This window comes from Miniopterus natalensis, chromosome 18, assembly GCF_054644295.1.
Source record: "Miniopterus natalensis isolate mMinNat1 chromosome 18, mMinNat1.hap1, whole genome shotgun sequence".
NCBI classification, from domain to species: domain Eukaryota; kingdom Metazoa; phylum Chordata; class Mammalia; order Chiroptera; family Miniopteridae; genus Miniopterus; species Miniopterus natalensis.
Genome location: NC_142098.1, coordinates 34,226,593 through 34,251,172, shown reverse-complemented (window position 1 = coordinate 34,251,172; position 24,580 = coordinate 34,226,593). Strand labels below are relative to the sequence as shown.

Below are 24,580 nucleotides of genomic sequence, written 5' to 3'. Positions count from 1 at the left end.
ACAAAACTCTCCAAGGGCTTCCTTGGCTCAAACTGTGACTTAACATGGCACTGCCCAGTGGGCTCTGCCAACCTCAGGACCTTGTCTCCTCCCCTCACTTCACTCCAACCACACTGGTGGTTTCTTCTTTAGTTTTGGACCAGGAATCTTGATCCAGCCTCAGGGCCTTTCCACCTACTATGCTCTCTGCCCAGAACGGCAAGGCTCACCCTTTCTTGATATTCAGGTGTTAGTGTAAATAAAAGTGCCTCAAAGAGGCCTTCCCTGACCCCCCCGACGCAATTTGCACCCCTGCTTTATGTTTCTCCATGGCATTTATTATTACTTGGACTGTTGGTCCCCTCTCCCACCCCTCCTCCAGTACAATGTCAGCTCCTGAAGAGCAGGGGCCTTTATGTCTTGTTCTTGCTATATCCCTGGCATCTAGAGCAGGGCCTGGGCACACAGTGGGCACTCAGTAAATATCAGTGGAATACAGGAGGGACACCCTTGCCAGTGTGATGAGTCTGGATCCCAAGGAGACACAGGGAAGGGTTTTGGGGCAGAGGGCAGACAGGAGTCCCCAAGGCCCATCCCACACTGTCTGGAAGTCTGACCTGATGCCTGAGGAGGAACTGGGGCCCAAGTCCTTAGAGAGTGAAGCTAGCTACTTAGTAAATAGCCAGGTGTGTGATCCAAACACAAGAAGCACCCTGTTGGGAGCCCATCCCAGGTCCTGCCCACCACAGGGAAGCCCACCCCAGCCATGTGGCCTAGGCTGGAAATCTGAGGAAGGGGAAGCACATTTGGGCTACAGGCAAAAAGCAAGTCAAACAGTGGAGGATGCCGCCGGAAATCCATGACTCCCCGCAATGGGTGAAATCCCATAAAAACACTGGGTTCGCCTTGGCCTTGGGAAGCTGAGCCTGGAGTCACCAGTCTGGGGAGTGAGGAGCAGCCCTGCTCTCTGAATTTGGGCCAGATGCAGTGCCATCCTTCCCCACCAGGCCTCCGCCACAGACTGTGCCAGTACAAGGGCTCAGCAGGCAGTTGGTGGCTAAAAGGAGACTGCCCAGGCTCAGGTACCAGCTCCACCACTGCCAAGCTGTGTGCCTCTGAGCAAGTGACTCAACCTCTCTGGGCCTCAGTGTACTCATCTGTGAACTGAGGATAGTGGCAGTCTCCTTTCTCCGGGAACATAGACGATCAAATGAGGTGACATGTGCAAAGCATTTAGAACAGTGCATGGCACCCAGTGGGTCCTCACTACACATTAGCTGCTGTTACTATGACTGCCATTGCTGTTGTTGCTGCTGAATGACTAAAGGGACAAATAAATAAAAGAGGATGCTGGGCAAGGTTCTGTCCCTGCCAGAGCAAACGTGCCAGTCTTAATATCTCTGTAAAGTCTTCCCTTCTCCAGGGCTGGGGTGGGGGGAGTGTAACGGGCTGCCGCTCTCTGAGGACACATCTGCCTCTCTGGCTGCACTGGGAGCCTGAGAGGACAGGGCCTGGGGCCATCTCAGCCAGCCTGTGCCCCCAGCACTGCCCAGCACAGGAGGTGCACAGCTTCAAGTGTGGTTGAATGAAAAGATGCCACTTCCTTTACCCAGCTGGGCCCACGCCGGCGCTCAGAGCCCCAAGGGAAACCAGTTGGTTCCTCTGGCAGCCCCGGGCTCAAATATCCCTCCCCTCCTGGCCAGGAACAGGGTACAGACACAAAGGGCCCTGTTGGTTTCCCTCACCGCCCAGGATGAATGCCACAACAAGCCTGAGTGTAGGTGAGCCCACAGGGACTGGGGAAATCAGATTAGACTTCATTCATTCTTCCCTAAGGCAGGGCAGGAAGGAGAGAGAGGGTACAGGCAGAAGGGAGGCTCTGGAGCCCTCCCAGTCCCCTAGAACCCAAGCCCTCCCCTGCCATGCAATTCCCTGCCACACCACCCCCAGCCACAGAAGCACGTGAAGACGCTCCACAGTGCATAGGTCATCTGCAGAGACCATGACACAGACGCAGCATTTGCTTCCAGCCACACAGGAACACACAGGGAGGCTGTACAGAAAACTCCCTGAGCGGCCAGAGACAGCGGCAGCCACCCAACCCGAGAGGCAGCAGCTGTACAGGAGCCTGGGCATGGGACAGGACATCGCATCCTGAGCCTCAGCTCCTGCCTCTTAGATATGGGCCCCCACAGAGTGGGTCCTGGGGAAATGTGAGGCGGGAGAAGGTGGGGGGAGAGGTCTTAAAGGGGGGCCTGGCTCAGAGGAAGCTATCAGCATGGAAGGGTCGGGACAGTAGGACAGCCACAGCTGGGTCCCTGAAGCTCCCATGGACCCACGACCCCTCCAAAACCACTGTAAAGAGCCACACACATCCCAGACATACAGGTATTCCTGAAAGAGACCCACAGACACATACCAATGACATGCATGATACAGACCTGAGCCACCACCCACAGGCAGGCACACTTGCACATACACACAATTCCATACGCTTCCTAACTGCTGGACTTCCCTAGAAAGGCGGACCTAGGACCCCATATACACACCAAGAACACTCCGCAAGACAGGTAGAGCACAGACCCACACAAGCCTAGATCCATACACAGTAGGCAATGAACCCCCATGGCCAACCCAGAGTACGTCACCCAGAAAGACCCAGCCCCTCAGAACAACCCTGTGCAAACCAGACCCCAGGAAGGTGCCCCACTGAGGTGCTCAGGGACCTGTGCTGAGATGTGGTAAACCCCAGCAGACACCTATCACCACCAACACGTGGAAACATGGCCACCCTGCTGCTGGCCCCAATAAAGGTGTGGCCCCTTGATCACATGCTCATGCTGGCTCAGGTGACCAGGCAGCAGGACTGCCCTCCTCACACCCAGTGCCGCCCTCCCCACCCCTCCCCTCCTGCCTGAGGCCAGGGCCAGCTCACCTCCACCATCCTCGGGTCCTCAGACACCCTCAGTGGGGTGAGCCACAGACAGAGGCTTCCAGCTGGGAGAGCAGGGAGCAGGTATCAAGGGGCTCCTCTGGCCCTCAATACGCACACCCACCAAGGAGAGCTGGCTGGGCTCTGCCCCAGCCTCCCTGGCAGCCAGTGGTGACGCGGCCCTGCCCTGGCAGGAGTTGAGCTAGCTGTGGCTCCAGCCCATGGGAGGGGGAGGGGGAGGGAGGACAGTGGGAGGGAGGGACAGAGGGAGGCGGGGCAGAGCCTGGAGAGCCTGGGCCACATCACCTACAACTGTCCCGGCAGAGGGAGGGGCTAGGCAGGGACACTGGAAGAGGGGACTCCAACCACAGCCCTAGCTTCAGGGCTCCAGTCCTCCACTAACACCCCCACCTCGCTCCCCATGGTAGGGTAGGTGCCAGGGGCCAGGGAAGCAGTGGCTGCCCAGCACCTGAGAGCAGCTGGCTGGCAGCTAGGTTTGAAACAATGACCCGGGCTGGGGGCAGGATAGAGGGAAGGGGGATGAATGAACTCTGATATGGAGGGGTGGCTGGAGATCTGGGGCTCGCTGTGTTCCCTGCTCCCCCCACTTCCAGGCTTTGAGTCCAGCAAGAGCTTCAAGAAGGCACAACAAAGGTCATCTCTCCAGCTCTGCCCCACTCACGCATGAGGATGAACCTGAGACTTGCAGCCTAACCAGGAGGGGAAGATTGAGTTCATGGTGAAGCCCCTACATGACCACCTCTAGGTGTGAGAGTGGGGCTGGGAGATGCAGAGGGAATGGGGAGAGAAAAAGGTGGGGAGGGCTGTGCCATGCTGGCTCTGTCTTCTCAGGATGCAACTAACCCTTCTGAAAATAAGTGGCCCTAAGCTTAGCCTTGACACATTAAGTCATTTTACCTCACTGCTGCCCTCAATGGACAGGTACTTTATCTGGCCCATTTACAATGGAGGAAACTGAGGCCTGGAGAGGTTGAGTAACACGCCCAAGGCACATGGCAGGAAGTTAGGTGCCTGTCATCTGGCCCAGTACCTGTGCCCTAAACCAGCTTTTCTGAGCAGCAGGTAGCTTGTTTGGAACACCCATTCCAGAACAGGAGAAAGACACTCAGAGGGGAATTAAGAAGGGGCCGCACTGGCCCTGCCTTACAACCCTTGCCCTTCAGATCTCACTTCCTCTGCAGAGCCTTCCCTGGCCCAGGTCAGAGCTCCTGGTGCACAGTTTGTTTCTTTCTGTGTGTCTCATCCATGATGGAGGACTTGGGGGGCAGGGGTCGGGCTGCCTGGCTCATTCCTGTTCACCCTTTGGACCCTACCACAGGCTGCTCCCACAGGATGCCCTACCTGACATCCTAGGCTGGGTCAGGTGCCTTCTCTGGGCCCTATCCCAGTGCTGCCCCTCCAGGCTGCCTCTGTCTCTGAATGTCTGTTGCCTCCACTGGTTCATACATGTGCAAGATCCTAGCACATACCAGGCAGGCCTGTTGGAGGCCCTTAGAATTCAGCAATGCACAAACTAGACAAAACTGCCACCCTGGGGCTCCCTCACTGAGGGGTCCTGTGAGTGACCTGGACTGGGTTCAAGTAGGTGGCTGGGCCCAGGACAGGTGCCCAGTCACTGGAAAGCCCAGTGAGAACAGTGAGCAGCCCAGGCAGGCAGGGGGACAGACACTTGTGTCCTTCCCATTCCCCCACAGTGGCCAACTCCTCCACAGGACGCTGTGAAGTCCTCCACAGGATTTCATCACTCAGACAGGAGGCCGGGAAATCCCTCAAACACCTTCCTGTCCATCACCTGCTCAGCAAGCCAGAGGCTCCCAGCAGGACCTGGGCTGAGCCTGGGTCCACAGCAGGGCACGTAGGGGGACCCCAGAAGTCCCAGATCTCAGGCCACCCCTCCCCCACCAGGGTGGAGCACCTGTTAGGCAGCCACCCAGACAGGAGCCAAGTGGGGCGGCTCCCCTAACCTCCCCAAACCAGACAGGCTGGTTTGGGCTCTGGTGGGGGAGGCGGTCAGGGATCGGGCAGTTATGGCCAGCCAAGGGGAATGAGGTCCCAAGGGGAGAAAAGGAGAAGGGAGGAAGGAAGGTGCACAGAGCCTCCAGAAGTGTCACTGGAAACAAGGGGTTCTCCTGGTGACAGGCCTCAGGGGCCAGGAGAGGCCGTCCAAGATCCCCTCACACTGGAACTGATCTTATTTTTAAAAAATATATCTTTATTGATTTCAGAGAGAGGAAGGGAGAAGGAGACAGAGAGATAAAAATGTCAATGATGAAAGAGTTGTCACTGATCAGCTGCTTCCTGCACGCCCCCGACTGGGGATCGAGCCCGCAACCTGGGCATGTGCTATGACCGGGAATCGAACGGCGATCTCCTGGATCCTAGGTCGATGCTCAACCACTAAGCCACGCCCATCCAGGCAGGAACTGATCTTTATTATAAAACTTTTAAAACATACGCCAATACAGAGACTAAACCAGAGAACCCCCACAAAATCCACTACTCAGATTCCCAGTTATTAATATTCTGCCACGTTTGGGCTTCATATCTGCCTTCTTTCCTTTCCTTTTCTCTTTCTCTGTGTCTGTCGCTTTATAATACAGGCACGTGGTTCAAAAGTCAACGGCACCAGAGAGTAAACAGTGATAAGATGGCCCCTCCTGCCCTGTCCCAGCTCGGCCCTTGAAACAACCTCTACTGATTTTTTTTTTCCTTTCTGAGAGAACCCACAAATGCACGTGTGTATGAGCGGGTGCACACACATACTTACACACTCTTTTAAAAAACCCATAAATGGCAGCACACCACACAGTCTACTATGTACCTGCTTTTCTCAAGAACATTCCTTGGCTCTCCTGTGCTGCTGGCACCAGGAGGAGTTTGGCAGCATCAGGCGAAGGTGAAGACGCACGTTTGGGACCTGGCAAGTGCTTTCCTGGGCACCTACCAAGCAAAATGCGGCCCTTGGGCCCAGGGACACGAGTGGGAAGGTTCACGAAGCACAATCTGAATCTGCCAGAGACTGGAAACATTGCAAATGCTCTCCATGGGAAACAGGTAATAAAGTGTGGCCTGCTGGCTCCATCGAATAGTACACAGCAGTGACAACGAATGACCACAGCTACGTGTGCAAGAATAGCAAACAAAGTTAACAAGAGAAGCAAAACGTAAAACACATCCTAGGATTTTGTTTAGAAAAAGTCTGAAACCAGACAAAATACACTGTTTAGGGGAGCAGGAGGGCCTGAGGAGGCGAGGCCTATAAGGGTCTTCCCTTTATGATAATTGGTTATGCTATATATTTATGCTTTATGCACTTTCCAGCATGTATACTAACAATTTATATTATTTTAAAGTGTTATTGCCTGGCCGGGTGTGGTTGAGCTTCAAGCTAGGATCCAGGAGATTGTGGTTCGATTCCTGGTCAGGGCACATGCCCAGGTTGACGGGCTCCCTCCCCAGTCAGGGCGTGCAGGAGGCAGCCCATCAATGATGACCTTCTCATCATTGCTGTTTCTATCTCTCTCTCTCCCTCTCCCTTCCTCTCTCTGAAACCAATAAAGATATATTTTTAAAAATAAAAAAAATAAAAACAAAATATTATATTTACTAAAGTTATTTATTTATAATTTATCATCTGTATTTTATGTTTTTTATTTATTAATAAAACCTTATTTTAATTTTAAAGAAAAAATATATATGTCTTAGTAAACTTTCCATGCCTCAATCTCTGCAAAGTACAGTCCTGTGTGGAAGGGCTGAGGTGCCCTGGGCCAATTGCCATGAGGCCACATTGGTGGTTTCCAGCCTTGAGCTCTTATAAACGGTGCAGCAATGACAACCATGTGCAGATGTCATTTCACAGGTGTGCCTGTGGGCCAAATGCCCAGAAGTGGAACTGTGGGCAAAGCTCAGCGCTGCCAAGTTGTCTCGTGTGAGGGCCTCACAGCCCAGGGTGTTGGCAAACTCCTTGTCAGTCAGACAGGTGAAGTCTGTCCCCTCTCAGCCTAGTTGTCATTTGCTTTTTTCTGCTTAGCAGGATGTACATCCTTCACAGTTATAAAAGCAAGCAGAATTCCTTCTCTGCTGAGTGTCTCTTCAAAGTCACTGCCTATTTTTCTGCGAGGTCAGGGAGACTTTTGTAAACTCGATGTCCCTCACCTGCAGAAAGCCTGCTGGGATGAGCACAGCTAAAGCCAACTCCTCTCCAGGTTCCCCAGGCTCTTGCCACCTTTTGGCCTAATTTCCCGACACTCCTCCTCCAGTCACCAGCTCCAGCAGCATGCAGCTTCCTTCCCACATTCATGGATTCCACCAACAGAAGTCCAATGAGTGTCCACCATGTGCTGGCCAGGCTGGGGCGGGGGTGCAACGTGGTCCCTGCCCTTTGGGGCTAAGGGTCAAGAATCACACAAGTGAAATGTGAAATTCAGCCGAGGCTTACTGGCTGGAGGGACAAGGGTATGGTGGAGCCAGGCTACAGGCAAGCCAGGAGGCCTGCATCTGGAAGATGTAACTCTGGCTGCCTTGTCTGTGGAGGATGGGGCCAAGAGGGCCTGAATAGGTGCGAAGAAGCCTTCAGGAAGCCTTTTCTGATTTCCTAGGCTGGAGTCGGGGCCTGCCACAGTCTTCTGGAATTCCATAGTCTTCTATGACCCTCTGGACTGTGTTTTCCCCAAGGTGACTCTGGGCTGTCACTGCCTCAAGTTCCATACGGGTAGGACCTTGGGCTATCAGGTCACTAGCCTGTTCCCAGGCATCAGCCAGCACAGGGCTGGACTCAGGAGGTACACAGTGAATATCTACAAAATGAATGAGTGAATGGCAATAATGACAATAATACTGACAGCTAGAACTCATTAAGAGGTTTCTATGTGCCAGCTCTCTTTTGAGTGCTTTACACAGATGAAATAACCTTTATACAATTACATTTTATGAATGGGGAAACAGGCCAAAGGGTTGAGGGTGCCACATGCCCAAGGTCACCCAGCTAGTAGGTAGCAGACCCAGGTCTCCAGATCCAGAGCTTTTGATAATAATCTCCAACACAGAGGGCCTTTCCATGAAAGGTTAGATGAGATCACTAAGCAGGGCCCTCAGGGGAAGCCAAGGGGCACAGGGGACAGGGGAAGAAGCCCTCTCATCCAAGCCCCTAATCCATTCCCACATGTAAGGGAGGTTTCTGCTTTCTCCAGACAGACACCAGACAATAACAGAGCCCCATTCCTACCTCACAGGCGCTCAGGGAAAGCCCCTTACAAATCAGGGTCCTGCAACTGAATACCATTTGGCAACCTGCAAAGCCAGCAGTGCTCCCTCCCCAGGAAATGCCTACTTTCACTTAGCTGGGGTGGGGGGGACTCTGATCCACACTGTGAGCATCCCTATTGGCACAGAACTTCATTTCTCTACCCAGAGAAACCTCAAGAGCAAAATATTGAGAGCAAGCTGCAGCCAAGTGCTGGCGGCCTGGGACCATTTACACACAGTTTTAAAACCTGGAGAACCATCCAGTACGCTATTTAGGGAAGCCCAGGAGGGACCACAGCGAGCTCTGGGTACCTGGGAAGGGCATCTGGGGGGCTTTAACCATGGCAAGAGTGTTTTCTCTTTTAGCTGTGCATCAGTCCCTTGGGGTTCATCAGGTGATTCTCTATTCTCTTAGGACATCTGAAATCTTTCATAATTCACAAAAAGAGAAGATAATTAAACGAAGAAAAGATGGCTGAGTTTATCTGATAATGCTAGAAAGAGCACATGAAGGAGAGGACTTTTAGGGCACTGGTGATGCTTGTCTTGATCTGGTTGTTGATAGATAGGGGTCTGCTTTATAAGTATTCATTAAACTGAACAGGGAGGTTTTATACACTTTTGTGTACACGTCATTTTAACACTCCCACACAGGAAACACCAGCGATAGCAATTCTGACAGCTGGAAGCTTCATCTACACACACATGTGTGCACTGACTCTCTCTCTCTCTCTCTCTCTCTCTCTCTCTCTCTCTCACACACACACACACACACACACACACACACACACACACACACACACACACACACACACTGGCTGTAACTGCTACTGTAATCAGAGCAGCAGCAGTCCTGGAAGCTTCATCTACACACACATGTGTGCACTGACTCTCTCTCTCTCTCTCTCTCTCTCTTTCTCTCTCTCTCTCTCTCTCTCTCTCTCACACACACACACACACACACACACACACACACACACACACAGGATGTAACTGCTACTGTAATCAGAGCAGCAGCAGTCCTTGGCTCCTTGCAGCTCTTTGCCTGCTTCCTGCAAAGAAGACAAAGGCCTAGAAGCAGCCAGCTCCAGAACCCTCAGGCTCGGCCACAACACACAGGTCTCCACATCCTGGCACTTTTATGTCCTGCCTGAGTCACATTCCCCAGGGAGCCTTTCTGGCCACAGGAACTCACCTATCCATGTCCTTGGCCTGTCCCGGGGCACCACAGCTGGTCACACAAACTAGAAGGCATTATTTAAGATTTGATACTGTCCCCATGGCAGGGACAGCCCTGGCTGGTTCATTTGTGCCCTGTGCTGGAGACATAGGACAGCAGTGAGGACAGCTACAAAGCGTTATATGTGGTTAGCACGCTGGTGCAAAATAAGGCAGTGAGCAGGGTGCTGCTAACGCCTCCATGTTGCAGAGGAGGAATGTGTGGCTCAGAGCAGACACGTGCCGGCCCAAGGTCACACAGTGTACACCAGAGTCAGGATTCCACAGCAAGTCTGACCTGTGCCAGTCTGCTCACTTAACCATGGTCCTTCTCTCATTGGTTCACACATTAAGCGGTTCCTTATTAAGCACTCAGTTGCCAGGCACTGTTTTAGGCACTGGGGACACAGCAGTGAATAAGACCATCCCTCTTCTTGGAGCTGATATGACAATACACAAGTAAACAAGAATGTATATAACATGTGAGAGAGGGGCCAGAGAGTACGGTCAGGGAGGTCTGGGGAGTGGCATGTGAGCAAGACCAGAGGAAGTGAGAGAGTCATGTGGGGATCTAGGGAAGAGCAGTGAAGATGGAGGGAACAGCCACTGCAAAGGCCCGAGGCCTGGAGCCCGCCTGGTACATTTCAGGATGTTCGAGAAGGCTGGGTGCAGGGAGGGAGTGTTGGAAGGTAGAGTGGTGCAGTTGAGGTCAGAGAGATCTACACTAAATGCAGAACAGCAGCTCCAAGCGCATGCCAGGCAGCAGCCCTTTTCTGCATGGTCACTGAGTCCTGACCACAGGCCTCCAAGGGAGGTAGAGTTCCCATCATGTTCTGGAAGAGGAAGCAGGCGAGGGATGAGAAAGGTTCCCAGGGTGGCCCAGCTGGCCAAGGGCAGAGCCAGGCAAGAGTCTTAGTCTCTCAGGCTTAACCACCAGCCAGGCTGAAGGGGATAGGGGTTGGGGACAGTTCTCATCTGGGGCCCTACAGGCCTAGCAAAGTAGGAGCCCAAAGCTGTGCATTTATTACAATGGTTCACTGGAGGCTGGGAGCTAACACTGAGCCCTCTGTCCAGGAGTTCCCAAACTGCAGTCCTTCAGGTCCCCCAGCCTACTTGGCTGTATCTGGGTACCAGCCCTACTAGGAGCAACTGAAGATTTTTTTTCAATCCGCTCACTTTTTATAATACTTAATTAAATTTATTTTTTAAATCACCCAGGCACGTACCATCCATGAAAGAAATACAGCTTGATTATAATCAAGTCTCTAACCGAAGTCCCAAGGAAGCACAGAAGACAGAGGAACAAGTTAGATGAAACCACAAAGAAGCATCAGCCAGGTGTAGACAAAAGGCCAGGGTTTTTGATAGATAAATGACCCAAACAGCAAGCACACAAAAGCACTGAAGGAGGAAATCTTATGGACTGCAGAAGACATAGGGGCCCATCAACCAAATCCAAAAGCACAGATCTTATCTACACTCCAACGCAAATGGACAAACTGAAAGAAAGGGTGGCAGGCGATTCAGGAAACGTGAGGATGTGAAGGAATTATTGTTTCTTTTTTTCCCTGTGACAATGGTATTGTGGCTTTTTTTTTTTTTTTTAAGATTTCTTATCTCTTATGAGAGGAAAAGCTGAAATATTTATAGCTAAAGTATATGATATTTACAAATTGCTTCGAAATAATCAGGGAGGTGGGGGTGGGGGGTGAGTGCAGATGAAAAACCCTGGTCATGACTGGTAGCTGCTGAAGGTGGTGATGGGATCTGGAGAAAACATTAGACCACCCTTCTGAGTGTATGTGAACATTTCCATAACACAAAGATTTTAAACAGGATACAACAGGAAATGTGACCTAGTGATAATAGCAAAGAATTATGGATCACTCACCCCGTGAATCTTAACTATTCAATCCAAACATGTACCTGCCTCTAATAACTGTACCAGTAATCAAGGCAACAGCAACCATAACGACATAATGAAGGGCAGCCCTCTGCTGAGCGTCACACACTGACTCACTTAATCCGCCCAGCTACCCTGGGAGGCAGCGCGAATCCTCTCCTGCTCCAGATGTGGGAACCAAAGCAGAGACATCTGGGGCTTAGGGACTGACCCAAGGTCACAGAGGAAGTTCTGCCTGAGCTGGGAAAGGCAGAAGGGAACCTGGGGGCTTGCTCTTGCCCGAGCATGGGAGCACTGGGCTTTCATTCCCCCTCATTCCCATCAAATAATACAGGCTCTTGCAATACAATTATCACATCTTAGCATAAACCTTTGCTGAAATTAAACCATCAGCCACTCCACAGGAGCCTGAAATGGTGATGGTAACAGATGACACCAGATTTGGGGGTCACAGGATCTATCAGGGTTCACAGGCCTGGACAGTCCTCCCTGAAAGCTTGCAGAGCTGACCCCAGTACCCACAACCTTAGTGGGTGCCTTCTCCCACTCCCTCCACTCCAGGAGTATCGAGGGAGGCTGGCACACAATGACATCAGCATCCTTTCCATCCTTGCCCTGGGCCTGCAGAAACCAGCTCTCTTCTGTGGCTTCAGAGGGATCCTGGCTCTAAATAGGGAAGCCTGGGAAGGCTTCTGCCAGGGGGGGAGGAAAGGGGAAATTGAGGGTGGGGAGAAGGGAGAGAGACAAGGAGAAAGAAAGAGGGTGGGGGGAGACAGGGAGATGCAGTCCAGACCAGAGGCTACACCGCCAGGGACAGAAGGAACCTTCTCTGGGCCTCAGTTGCCTCATCCATAACATGGGAGTAATATCTTCCTATAATGTGACATGACTTAACCATGTCATGTCAGAAGCCTTTAGAAAAGCATCCTGAACATTGCAAAAGCGAATACATGTTTGCTGTCATTCCTGTAGGCCAGTGGCTGTCATCCCAGCTCAGTGTCACACTAGAGTCACCCAGGGAGCTTTAAGAAAAAAAACCAACACTCAGGCCCCACAGCCAGAGATTTGGGTTCAAATGGTCTGGGCTTGGGCCCCTGTATAGAGGCCCTACCAGGTGACTGTAATGTGTAGCCAAGGGTGAGTATGGGATGGGGGTAAAGGGGGACTGGATACATAGACCCAGGCCTGAGCCCCTGGAGGGGGTAGGTACAAAGTGACATAGACTGATGAGGCAGGCAGGGGGAGGGAAAGGGAGGGATGGAAAGGGACAGGGTCAGCGTCCAAGAGGCTCCTCTCTGCCTGCCCACCCTCCCCCACCTTGGGCCACCAGGAGTCTGGTCAGGCTAAGGAATGCAAGGAATGAAGCCAGGCCTGGCACGGCCATCTCCAGGTCCCCTCCCCCTTCAACAAACCCCCAGGAGCACATCCTCAGTCCAATCAGCAGCCTCCTTGGAGAAGGCCTCAGCCAGCGCACAGTCCTCCAGGCCTGAACACCCACTCCCAGCCTCACTCAGGAGAACCAGTCCTGAACCACTTCTCCTCTTGGGTTCCCTGCAACTTGAGTGCTGGACCACAGGGCCCAGCCCCAGCACTCCCTTCAAGAAGCACGTACCAGTGATGGAATGAGTAGCCCTGACAGCAGGCAAGGGGACAGCAGAGCTCATCATCTGCTCTGGACCAGCTCTGGTTGGTGGGGCAGCCTGAGATGGCTTCCCAGAGGTAGTGACCTTCAGGCCAAGACCCAAAGAACAAATGAAGTGAGAGCACTGAACAAAGAGGCATTAGTGCAGCCAGCAAGCAGAAGGTGGCAGGTCCTTGTGGACCAGAGGAGGGACTGGGTCCTGGCCTCCTCCTGGGCAGTGGGAGCTGTGGAAGGATCCTACGCAGGAAGGACCCACTCTAACCTCATGGGCACCTGCTATCTCCACCTCTTCTCTCTCAGGCATGGAGAAGTCCAGCCAGCCCACCACAGGGTGGTGGGGCATACCCAGTCCTGCCACCCCCCAGGTGGGGCTGAGCCCTGGCTCCTTCTAGCCACGCTGTGAGAAGTTCCCACCAGAGCTGCTTCCCGCATCCCTGAGCCTGTTCCCAGTTAATTAAACGTAAGCTGATTAGTCAAGGAAAACCTTTAATTAGCCCTTAAAATCATTCAGGAAAATTACAACCTCCTCTGCGGGCGTCCTGCCTGCCCTCTGCCAGGGCCCAGGGCGGTGCTAGGGAGGAAGCAGGGGTTGGGGGAGGTGGGCCCTGCCATTGCTATGAGAGCCTCACCCAGCAAGGCCCAACCTAGGGAGCAAGGCACCTCATGGGAGAGGAGGGCACAGGCTCCCCCTGCCATGTCATGAAGCACCTGGGGATAAATCCAATAAGAGGTGAGCAGGGACTGTGATGAAAAGCATAACACTTTTCTGAGAGACCTCAGAAAAGACATAAATAAATGGAGAGATAGACCACATTCATGGACTGCAAGGCTCAATGCCATCTCTGTGTGTGTGACAGGTGCTTGTCTAATATTTAAACACAATTTTAAACAGCCAAGGATGGCCAAGACAAGTGGGGGGGCTTGTCCTCCCATATCTAGACTTATTATAACTACAGAAATTAGGACAGTGTGGTATTGCTGCGGGAACAGGACAGAGCGAGAAAAGAAGGGAGCGCCCAGAAACAGACTCACTTACAGAGACATGATTTATGATCAGGTCGCAGTGGCAGAGTCAGTCTGTTTTTAATAAATGGGGATCCGGGTGGAAAATATAAAATGGGATGCCTACCTCACACACATGCACACACACACCAATTCCAGAACGAATAGACGAAATGTGAAAAGCAGAACCGTAAAACTATAAAGGAAAAGGAAATGAGTGACACATTTGACTACATTAAAATTAAGCACTGCTGTTCATCAAAAGACAATTTAAAAAGTGAAAAGGCAAGCCGAAGACCAGGAGAAGGTAGTATAACATCTGAGAAACAAAGGCTCTCCTCCAGAATCTAGGATTTAATTCAAAGAGATAAAAATATAAACACGCAGACAGCCCAAGGGAAAACCAGGCACGCGGCATGAAGGGGTACTTCACAGGAGAGGCGCTCCAGATGTGCGAGGGACATGTGGAGAGCTGCTCCACGTGACTGGCCACCAGGGAAATGCAAATTAGCGCCATGAGGAGATGCCACCACATCTGCTCAGCACCAGCTTGCAGGATTAGCCAAGCACACACCACTGGTGTCACCCTCAACCTCCTCATCTGTGAAGCAGATCGGATGGGATGGTCGCAGCCACCTTCTGGGATGCCAGGAAGGATGAGGCCACAGTGTGGGAGTGCTGTGCAGCCCACCGGGCGTGGGGCATGCAAATCCTCAATTCGGTTTAAGGAATAAGGACTCCCCAGACCCAAGGTTATTTCAGGCCTTCTCCTGCCTCGAGGCAGGGGTGCCTCAGAAGGCTGAGAATCCAAGAGACAGGCTTCAAATTGGGTCTGTTTATCCATCATTGTGTCCCTGGAGGCCATTAAGGGCCAAGCACTCCAGAGTGTTTGTGGGAAGAAAAAAACAATCTCGTTTAAGTTCAAGTTCACAGGCCAGGCACTGGAGGAGCATGTTAGGAGCAGAACTTCAGAGATGCCCCAGGCCACCCAGAGCAGCTTCAGTTCTAGAGAGAAAGAAACTGAGACATGGAGAGGACCAAGTGGCTGTAACACTTGAATCCAGCCCACCTGAGAAGTAACACTGATGCTAGTCTTCCTTCATTTCCTCAAGTGCCCTTGCACCCTCCCATCTGGAACCCTCACAGGCGGCTCCCTCAGCTTCCAGTGCCCTACCCTCCAGCTCTCTAAGCTAACACCAAGTGCCATTTCCTGCTCAGGAAGCCTGCCCTGTACTCCGCACCCAGCGCAGATCCCCAATCCTACACTCTGGCAATGACACTCACTGCTTATTATAGCTCATTCATTCATTCATTTACATTCAGTCCACCAGCATTTATTGAGTGATTACTATACATGCCCTGAGGATACAGCCAAGGGACATAGTAAGCTAGGTTATGAAGCTAAGTTATGGGCAGTGGGGACAATAAACCAACAGAACTACAAATCATAATGTAACATAAATAGCAATGAGTGCTACAGGGAAAATCAAGCAGGGGAGGGTGGGGGGCAAGAGAGGGACAGGTCACAGAGAGCGCAGCACGAACAAAGGCCCTGAGACAGGCCCCAGCCTGGAATGTTCTAGGAATGGTACAGCAATGTGAGCAGAAAAGCTGGGCCAGAATCCTGTGGGGCCTTGGAGGCTTTTCCCAAGAGAAAAGAAGCTATGGGAGGGTCCCCGGCAGGAAAGGGTCATGAACTGACTTAGGTTCCTCTGGCTTCCGTGGGAGCAGGCTATGGAGCCAGTGGGGAAGGGAGCGAGGAGACCCTGAAACGGTCCAGGCTGGAGATGAGGGTGGCTCGAATTGGGGTGATGATGAAGAGTGAGAGGCACCAGGTCTATTCTGAGGGTAGAGCAACAGGCTTCCCTGATCCCATGGACACAGAGGAAGAGGGCAAGAAGAGTCAGGATGACACCAGATTCCTGGCCCAATTAATAGGATGGATGGGGTGCCTGTTACCCATCAAGGTCACTGAGGGCAGATGGGGGCTTTTTGCCTATCTCTGTGTCACTCTTTGGTCAAGGTCTGTGTCCCCTACCAGCCCTGTCCCGGGCCCCAGCACAGGGCTTATCCGGGGAATAAGCACTTGACTCCAATTGGTAGGACAGGTAAGAGCCCGCCTGGGTGGGAACACAGAGAGGAGAAAATGACACAAGGGACTCATCTCAGTAACAAGCATGTGTTAGTTTTGCAGAAGAACAGAGTATAAAATGTTTCAAGGTCAATTCAAAAGTCTGACAAACCAAGTGCTGGTGAGGATGTAGAGCAGTTGCTGGGCACGTACAGAGGTGCAAGCACTCTGGAAAGCTGAGTGGCAGTTCCACCAAAGGTGACGATGCCCTGCCCTCTGACCCGAGCCACGCGCCCTGCACCTGTTCCCTGGAGAAACGCGTGCACACACACCAGCAGGCACATTCAAAGGGCGCTCGCACCTGCATGGTCGGAGACAGACAACTAAGTATGGTTTGTTCACAGCACAGAATGCTAAGCAGCAATGAGGGTGGACGAACTGCCAGCACACGCGACCATGTGGACAGAGGGTGAAAGAAGACAGATACAAGCACAGACACGCAAAGGGTCCCATTTACGTGAAGTTCAAAAGCAGGCAAGGTGGCCCTCTAGAATTCAGGGATGGATACCTGGTAAATGCCACCCGGAAAAGCAGGAACATGGTAACCCCCAGGATCAGGGGAGTGATCACTATTGGAGTTGTGACCAAGAGGGTGATCGGGGCTTCTAGGACGCTGAGCAATCTGCCCTCACCTTGGTGTAGGGGGGAAGTGTCCGTTCACCTTGCCCTTCTCTATCAAACTGACTTCTGTATGTGTGTCTATTTGGCACTTCAGAGTCAAGTGACCTGGGGCCAAGGTGCCATGGAAGTGTGGGGGAAGGGGAAACAGGGCTATGGAGGGCCCTGCAGGCAGCAGAGGAGGGGTTCCTAAGGAGAGGGGGGCAAAACTCCCATGAGGGTCCTCACCTGGGGGCTGATATATAGAAGAGCCCTGCCCTCCTGCACTGTCCTACTTTCTCCCCATTCCCAGCGCTGACCGAGGAGGGAAGGGCAGGGGGAGCAGGGGCGCGGGGGAGGAGGCCCAGGACAGCAGGCCACTTCCCTGGTGTGGGAGTGGCTGAAACCAGACTGGGGAAGCCAGCCGAAACCGTAACACAATGCCGCATTATCAGGAGTTTCCAGGCCGGGGCACCAGGGAGGAAGTAGGGAGGGCCCAAGAGGGAGGCTCTGTATGGGGACCCTGCCTGGTGACCCCACCTGTCAAGGTGTTCCCCTTCAAAGTTCTGCTGCAGCCTGCCTGGACTGAGGACACAATAGAGGGGCGGGAGGGAGACTTAGTTAAGGGGGTGGCAGAGGTGGTGTGCCATAGTGGTTGGCGCCAGACTGGGCAGCCAGCAGCCTGGGGCCAAATCCCAGCCCTGCTGGCTGTGACCCCAGGCAAGTCTCTCAAGTTCTCAATTTCTTCCCCTCTGACAGAGGGATAGTAACACCCACAACTTGGGGGTGCTGGGAAGATTCAATAAGTTAGTTCACAGAAAGAATAGTACTTTCTGTGACCACTAACAATATAGACTAACACTGAGCACTAATGCTAGCAGCTAACAGTCTTTGAGCACTTGCTATGCATTCTGCCTGATGCTATGCATTTATAACCTCAAGACAACCCTATAAGAGGTACCATTAACATCCATTTCACAGATGAGGACACTGAGGCACAGAGAGGGGAAGTGACTTGTCTGGGATCACAAAGCCAGTAGTGGCAAAGCTGGCTCCAGAGTCCATGCCCTCCTCTGTGTCAGACAGGTTAAGAGCTCCAAATTGGAGCCAGGTAAGGCTGGGTTCACGTCTTGGATCTGCCACTTACTTGCTGTGGGGTTTCCAATCTGTGCCTCAGTTTCCACTTCTCAGGGAAAGTAACAATATCATAAATAGACAGCTCCCACAGACAGAAGCTCAGATGGTTTTCAATGAATGCAAAGAAGCTCCACTTTCCTCATATTAAAATCAGAGCCACGACAAGGGCCATTTGGTACCTATCTGACAGGCAGAGTTTGAAGCATCGGATGACACCCTGTCCACATGGCCAGCATGTGAGGAAACCTTGGTGCCATCAACCACTGAGGGTGGGGGTGTAAACAGGCACGTGCTCTCAGGCAGGCGGGAACACCATCGCGGAGCTCCCGGAGCTCATCCCAGCCCCAGCCCAACTGCAGACGTGAGTCCACAGCTGTGCTCGCAGGCACGTGCAGCCCTGCTCAGAGGAGGGAAAGCCCGGAAGGGCCGGAATGGCCATCTGCGGGACATGTGCATGCCACGGAACATGACAGACACAGCGAGAACAAGGAAGCACTCGGTCCTGACACAGAACTTAAGAGTGAAAAGTGCAAGGGGGCAGGACAGAACACAAACATGGGACACCGGCTCCACTGGAGTCAAAACAAAGCAGGGAGAACATGCGGGAACCAGCATCACAAGACAGAGAAGAGACTGGGAACGGGGACCACCAGCCTAGTAGGAAAGAGTTGTCCTCATCACTGGGCCCTTCTGCGCTGGGCTGTGTTTCAGTGATTAGTTAGGAGAACAGGTAATACAAGCACATGGAGCAAAAATGTGCTTCCTTAACATTAAAATGCAGGAAAAGAGAAATGAGGTTAATAACACCTCTGCCTCAGGGTCTGCGGGTGGTGGCAGGGTGATGATGGTCATAAAGAAGGCATCCAGCACCTGGTGAGCAGGGAGCAGGAGAGCAGGAGGCTGCAGCCAGAGGAGGCCACTTACCACCAGCTCGCCGTGTGCCAGGAAGCGTGTTAAGCACTTTATGGTCTGATCTCCAATCCTCCCAACAGGTTACAAACGTCTCTTCCTCAGGGGCCCCCAGCTGGGGAAAGCGGGTCAGGCTGAAGGAGGCGTGTGGTCTGTGTGGCCCTGGCAGGGAAGTTGCCTCACACCCTGGGGAAGGTCAGGGCAGGACCAGAGGGCCCCATGGGACAGGCTACAGTGAGTGGTAGCTTGTCCCATCTACCACAGCTGGCTCCCCTGGGACTTAGGAAAGTTCCCTTTCTGAACCCCCACCCCCACCCTTCTTGTGGGCCAAGGCAGCTGGCAGACAATAAGCCCCAGCCCCGGATGGGTGGCTGGGGCGGGAAGGGTCCCATTACCCTAACTGTGCCTTGGAAGGAGACTGCTTCCTGCTGGCTGCATCTGTGGCCACCCAGCTCGGCTGATGGGAGAAACAGCTGCTGGGGACACCCCGAGCAGCGTCTGGCCAGGAAGTCTGGCTCACTGCGAGCCAGCAGGACAAGGAGGGGTAAGGTGATAGACAAAAAAGGGAAGAGATTGTGGGGGCCCCTGAGGGAGGTAGGGACCCAGCGTCCAGAAACTATGTAGGTTGAACAGGCCCCGAAGGAGCTTCCATCTAAAGGGCAGCCTGAGTAAGAACTGAGTGGACAAGAAGTGGCCTTGTCTTGTCACAACCACTTCCAAACCACTGGAGGTAACTGCAAAAAGCAGTGACTCTGGAGCCTGAAGGTGTGGCGTTCAAGTCCAGCCTCTGTCACTTGCCTGCTGTGTGACCTTAGACAAGTCACGTACCTCTCTGGGTCTCAGTTTCTTCATCTCTAACATGGGGAAGATGACAGTACCTGCCTTGCAAGCTGTTGTGAAGATGAATGAGCTCATGTGGGTAGAGTACTCATAGTCCTGGCCAGCACACAGGACCCTCCTCCATTACTTCCACCCTCATCCTGCCCCCTCTTCTGCTGGACTGTCACAGCAGCCTCCCCTTGGGTCTCCCTGCCGCTGCCCACATGATCTGTTCCCCATAGGGCAGCCTGAGCATCTTTATAAAAGGAAACCAGACATTGCTTAAAGCCTCCAGTGACTCTCCACTACACACAACATGAAACCCATCCTTTCCTCAGCCTGAAAGCCCCTGCTACCTGCCGCATCCTCTCCACCTCCCCCGCCTCACTGCCTACTCTGCCACTCTGGCCTCATTGATGGGATCTGACCGTCCCAAACTAATTTGGAACTCAGGGCCTTTGCACTTTCAGTACTCACTAACTATCTTATACTTTCCATCGTTTTAGGCCTGGCTCACTCTCACTGATCAGATGTTTCTTCCAAAAAGTGTGCGATGACTGCCCAGGCTGGGTCAGGCACCTGCTCTGTCTGGACTGCTACAGTCCCTGTGCCTCCCCTATGCCAGCCCTGACCACTCTGGGCTGTTGCTGCCTGTTGTACTATAATACAATGGGCCAGGGAAAGAGAGATGGGCCAGTGGCTGTGCTGGTCACCCCTGGGACCAATGGTCAGACAAATGAGTGTAGCAAGGCCTTGCCCTTCCCTTTCCAAGCTTTGCCTTCTTCCTCCCTGATCCTTCCTGAGGAGGTTCAAGTCAGTATAGTTTCCTTCCCCAACTGTCAGCCTGGGAGAAGCCCCCCAAGGACAGTTGGGTCAAAGTTGCAGTCACTGCCCTAGAGGCCCTAGCAGGCAAAGGTTGAAGTCCTCTGGGGCTCAATGGTGCGTGTCAGGCCCCATCTAAGCCCATCACAGGAACCATCTCTCCAACTGTTCCCCACCATCCTGGGAGGCGACAAAACCTACCATCTCCTGGCTGAGTAATCATTTTAGCAAGGGCCACTAACTTGCCCAAAGCAGGATGTGGAGCGAAGGGAACCCTCAGGTCCTGTGGGAACACTGGTAGAAGCATTTAGGAAAGCAATTTGGAAAGCCAGCAAGACATCTGCCCAAGAAAGACTCTGGACCTATACAGTATAAAAGGAAACACCTTCTAGAAGGTTCACTGCAGCGCTGCTTATTACAGTCCCAACTGGAAACCACTTCGATGGCCACCAAAATCACAAAAAGAAACACTCAACAGCAAGGAAAAGGAATGACTGCCCTAGACCTACACACATCCACACAGAGAAATACCCACAGCCTAATGTTGCCTAGAAGCAGATTGCTTATCATGATCCCATTTATGTGACCTGTGAAACAGGGGTGGTCAGCCCTGGTCATGGGAACCTCTGCTGCTGCCAGCTCCATCCCGGACCAAGAACCGGGGCCAGAATCTCTATGGCAGGCCTGGGCATCTGCATTCTGAAAGCTCTCTAGGTGACTGCAATACGCAGCAATGTGCAGCTGGGGTTGAGAGCTATTGCTTTATTATTTGTGTATACAGTCAAGGACAGCAAAAGTATGACAGCCTGCAAAGAAATGCTATACACCAAATTCTAGTACAGAAGCTATCACTGATACGGCTGAGAGGGGTGGGCAGAGGATGGAGCCTTTAACTGTCTGTCGCAGGCCGGATGCTGGAGATGTAGGTGTTTTGGTATATTTAAAACTCTACTTTTTTCGATAGTCTAAAATGTATCAGAAAAAGTATCAGAAGGAACAAGACTGGCTACTTTTTTTGATAGTCTAAAATGTATCATAAGGAACAAAACTGGCACATTAAGAAATCTCTTGCCCAAGGTCCCATGGCTGGTAAGTGGCAGGGCAGGGACCAGAATGTGGGTCTTCAGTGCCAAGCCCCACCTCTCCTTCCCTGTGCGGAGCCCTGAGATGCTGAGTGAGCTTGCACGAAAGGGCCCGAGGCTGGGCTGGCCTCACAAGGCTGCCTGCAGAGTCTACCCACTCAGTGACCCTGCCAGAGCCAGGGGTGGGGTAACTACCAGAGAAAGCCAGGAGGCAGGTGGAGAGACCCTCCACCATCTCTGGGGCCCTCCCTAGGTAGCAGGAGCAGCAGCAGGATCAAGATTAGTACATACACAGCACCTACTATGTGCCAGGCCTTGGGCACACTGTACACTACGTATCCTCACAGCAATCCTATCACTAGGCCCATTTTGCAGAAGAGGAAACTGAGGCCCAGAAAAGGTAAGCAACCTGCCCACGGCTACACACCCCATGAGTAATGGAGTGGGGTGTGAATGCAGCATCCTTGTTGCAGCGTCCGCTCTCTGAACTACTCCCCAGTAATGCCTCACAGCTCCACAGACACGGGAAGCTACTCATCCACCCCTGTTCCACCCCTCACCCAGGCCAGGCATCCTAGTGGTCTCACACAGGCTACATGTGACCTACAAGCCCTCACCTCTGTACCCATCCCCTGAGCTCCACTCACAAACAGGACTTTTCCTTCTGCCTAGCTTGCCATTTTTCATCATTCCTACTCATCCTTCAGAACTTACTCAGAGGATAGACCCAGGGACACAGTCCTCAGCCTAGGTTGGGGTCCAGGGTCGGGGCATTTTCCTTGCACCCTGAACAGGTCCTTATAGATTATGTCTCTGCTGGTAGAGATGTAGCCCTGTATCACCAGCTAGAGTTCTGGGTCCAGTCTGCTCCCACCAAGGAACACTGAGAGCCCCAGGGGCTCCATGTGTCTTGTCCACTGCTGCTGTCCCAGCACCCAGCACAGTACCCAACATTCAACTCCTATCTTCTGCATCCTCTGCAGGCCAGGCAGCGCTTCAAGTGGGGATTCAGGGAAGGAGCAATTCCTGCCCAATGAGGGGCTCACATTCTAGTGGGAGAGACTGAAAACCCACAAGGTAAGGACCGAGTAAGGAGTGAGGGCTGGGGAGAAAACAACTGTGAAAGTGTCTGAGGGCAGAGAGAGCTGGGTGGTCCTGGTAGGGCTGTGAGTGAGTGACAGATGAGTGAGAGGGGGCAGGGTGGGGAAAGGATTCCAGGGACAGAGAACAGGAAGGTCCAAGACCTGGAGGAAGGAGTAAGCCTAGAGCTGAAGAACAGCAGAGGCCAATGTGGTTGGACTGAGGCGAGGGATGGGGAGAGCAACAGGAAATGAGGTGGGAGTGACTGAGGACCATGATGAGAGCTTGGGGTTTTAAGTACAGAGAATACCCAACTTTGTACAGGGTACCACCCAAGGACACCCTCCCAGCCAGAGCCCATTCGACACACTTGGGCTCTGGGCCACCCACAAACACCCCATCCCATAGGCCCAGGGGAACCTCTCCTCCCAGATCACACCCTTCCATGGAGGCCAAACAGACAATCCTTTCCTGCTCAGGGAGTGGCCCAGCCATGCCCAGAAACAGACCTTCAGCAATCTACAATGCAGTCACCAGGGGTCGGAGCTCTGGGATTCAGGCCCATCCTGGACTCTGCCTCTATCACTTAGCAGGAGCTCTCTGAACCTCACTTTTTCTGTCTGTAAAGTGGTTCTATTTCGTACCCACTTTACAGGATTGTGGTATATTAAGAACAGGCACACAGGGCACTGAGCACAGTGTTAACTCTCATTAAATATTAACCAATACTATGATTATTTAAGAGGCAGTAAAGCATAGAACTCGGAGCCCAGATCTCCAGAACTGAATCCCAGCTGCACGACTTCCTCATCAGGTGACCCTGGGCAAGTCACTTAGCCTCTTAGTAATAGCCCCAGCCCCGTAAGGTTGTTGTCAGGATTCAATATATAATTATTTGTTTAGAGCACGGCCTGACACATAATGCTTTATGAGTGTTTGCTATTATTTTCATTATTTGCAGAAGGGGGCTCCCCTCTCCCCCACCAAAAATCACCTTTGATCTCTCTTGGATGTCCTACCGGTAATATGTCTCATCTGGGTGTTAACTTTTGATTCCTGAGAACACGATCTGTCCGGCCATCAGATTCTGCTGGGTCCCCTTTGGCCACGCCCACCTTCGATCCCATAAAAGATGCCCCCCAACCAAAATCTCATTCATCCGATCCGCCGGCTGCTGCCTTAACCTTCCCACCCAACGCCCCCAAAGTTGTGATCTCTGGCCATCGGAGGCGGACCCACTCCTCAAATGATTAATTCCGACCCCCCCCTTTTTTGACACTCGCCGCAACCCCCTCTAACACGCCCCCACTTCAAATTTCAAACTTTGCGCGCCCCTTGGCCACGCCCCCTTCGTTAGTTTGACCTTTGACCTCCTCTGCACTATCTCCCCCCCTCCGCGTTGACTTACGACAACCCCCCCGTGCGACCCTACCCTCCACGAATGAACTTTGACCCCCCGGCCCCGCCCCCTACTTGTGTTAACCCTCTCTCACCGCCATCGCCCAACCTACACCAATACCCAGGCCAGACCGCTTATCCTACCGGCTCGGCACTGCAATCGCTCGCGGCCTAGTTGCTTGGCCCGGAACTCCGCGCCCTCGCGTCGCCCTCAGCTCTCTTGAGCCGCCGCCACCGCGGCCACTGCAGCCGCCATGTTGAATCCCCAACGAACATCCGGGGCTTTCCCCCTTCGCCGCCCACCTGTCTCCATAGCAACAGGGCTGACCGGGCAGGGGGCAGGGCCCGCTCGGGGGCGGAGCTGAAGGGCGGCCAGCGCCCGCTCCAGCCTCTGATTGGTGCAGATTGTCCAATCGGAGACCTTCGGGCGGAAAATGCCAAGCGGGGATTGGGAAATTTGGAAAGGGTGCGGGAAAGCTGGCTCCCAGCCTACTCGAGTCCTTCAAGGGGAAGTGACTCTCCTCCTGTAACAGTGATTCCCACCTTCCCCGGAAAGACGTTAGGGGGTGGAAGGCAGTAATGGACCAGCCACAATTGCTAAGCGTTTACTACCTGCCAGACACCCAGCCAAGTGCTTTATTTGCATTGTCTTGCTGAATGC

At 52.9% G+C, this 24,580-nt stretch overlaps 1 protein-coding gene across 3 annotated transcripts in view; it reads right to left on the bottom strand.

Annotated features, from left to right (window-relative positions):
- The window catches only part of PAK4 (p21 (RAC1) activated kinase 4), a 37,233-nt gene extending 13,091 nt beyond the window's left edge, over positions 1-24,142 (bottom strand). For all 3 annotated transcript variants that reach the window (XM_016222366.2, XM_016222371.2, XM_016222370.2), the window contains exon 1: positions 24,064-24,142. The gene's annotated coding sequence lies outside the window, so the exon portion shown is untranslated. The remainder of the gene's footprint in view (positions 1-24,063) is intronic.
- Between the last annotated feature and the right edge of the window lie 438 nt (positions 24,143-24,580).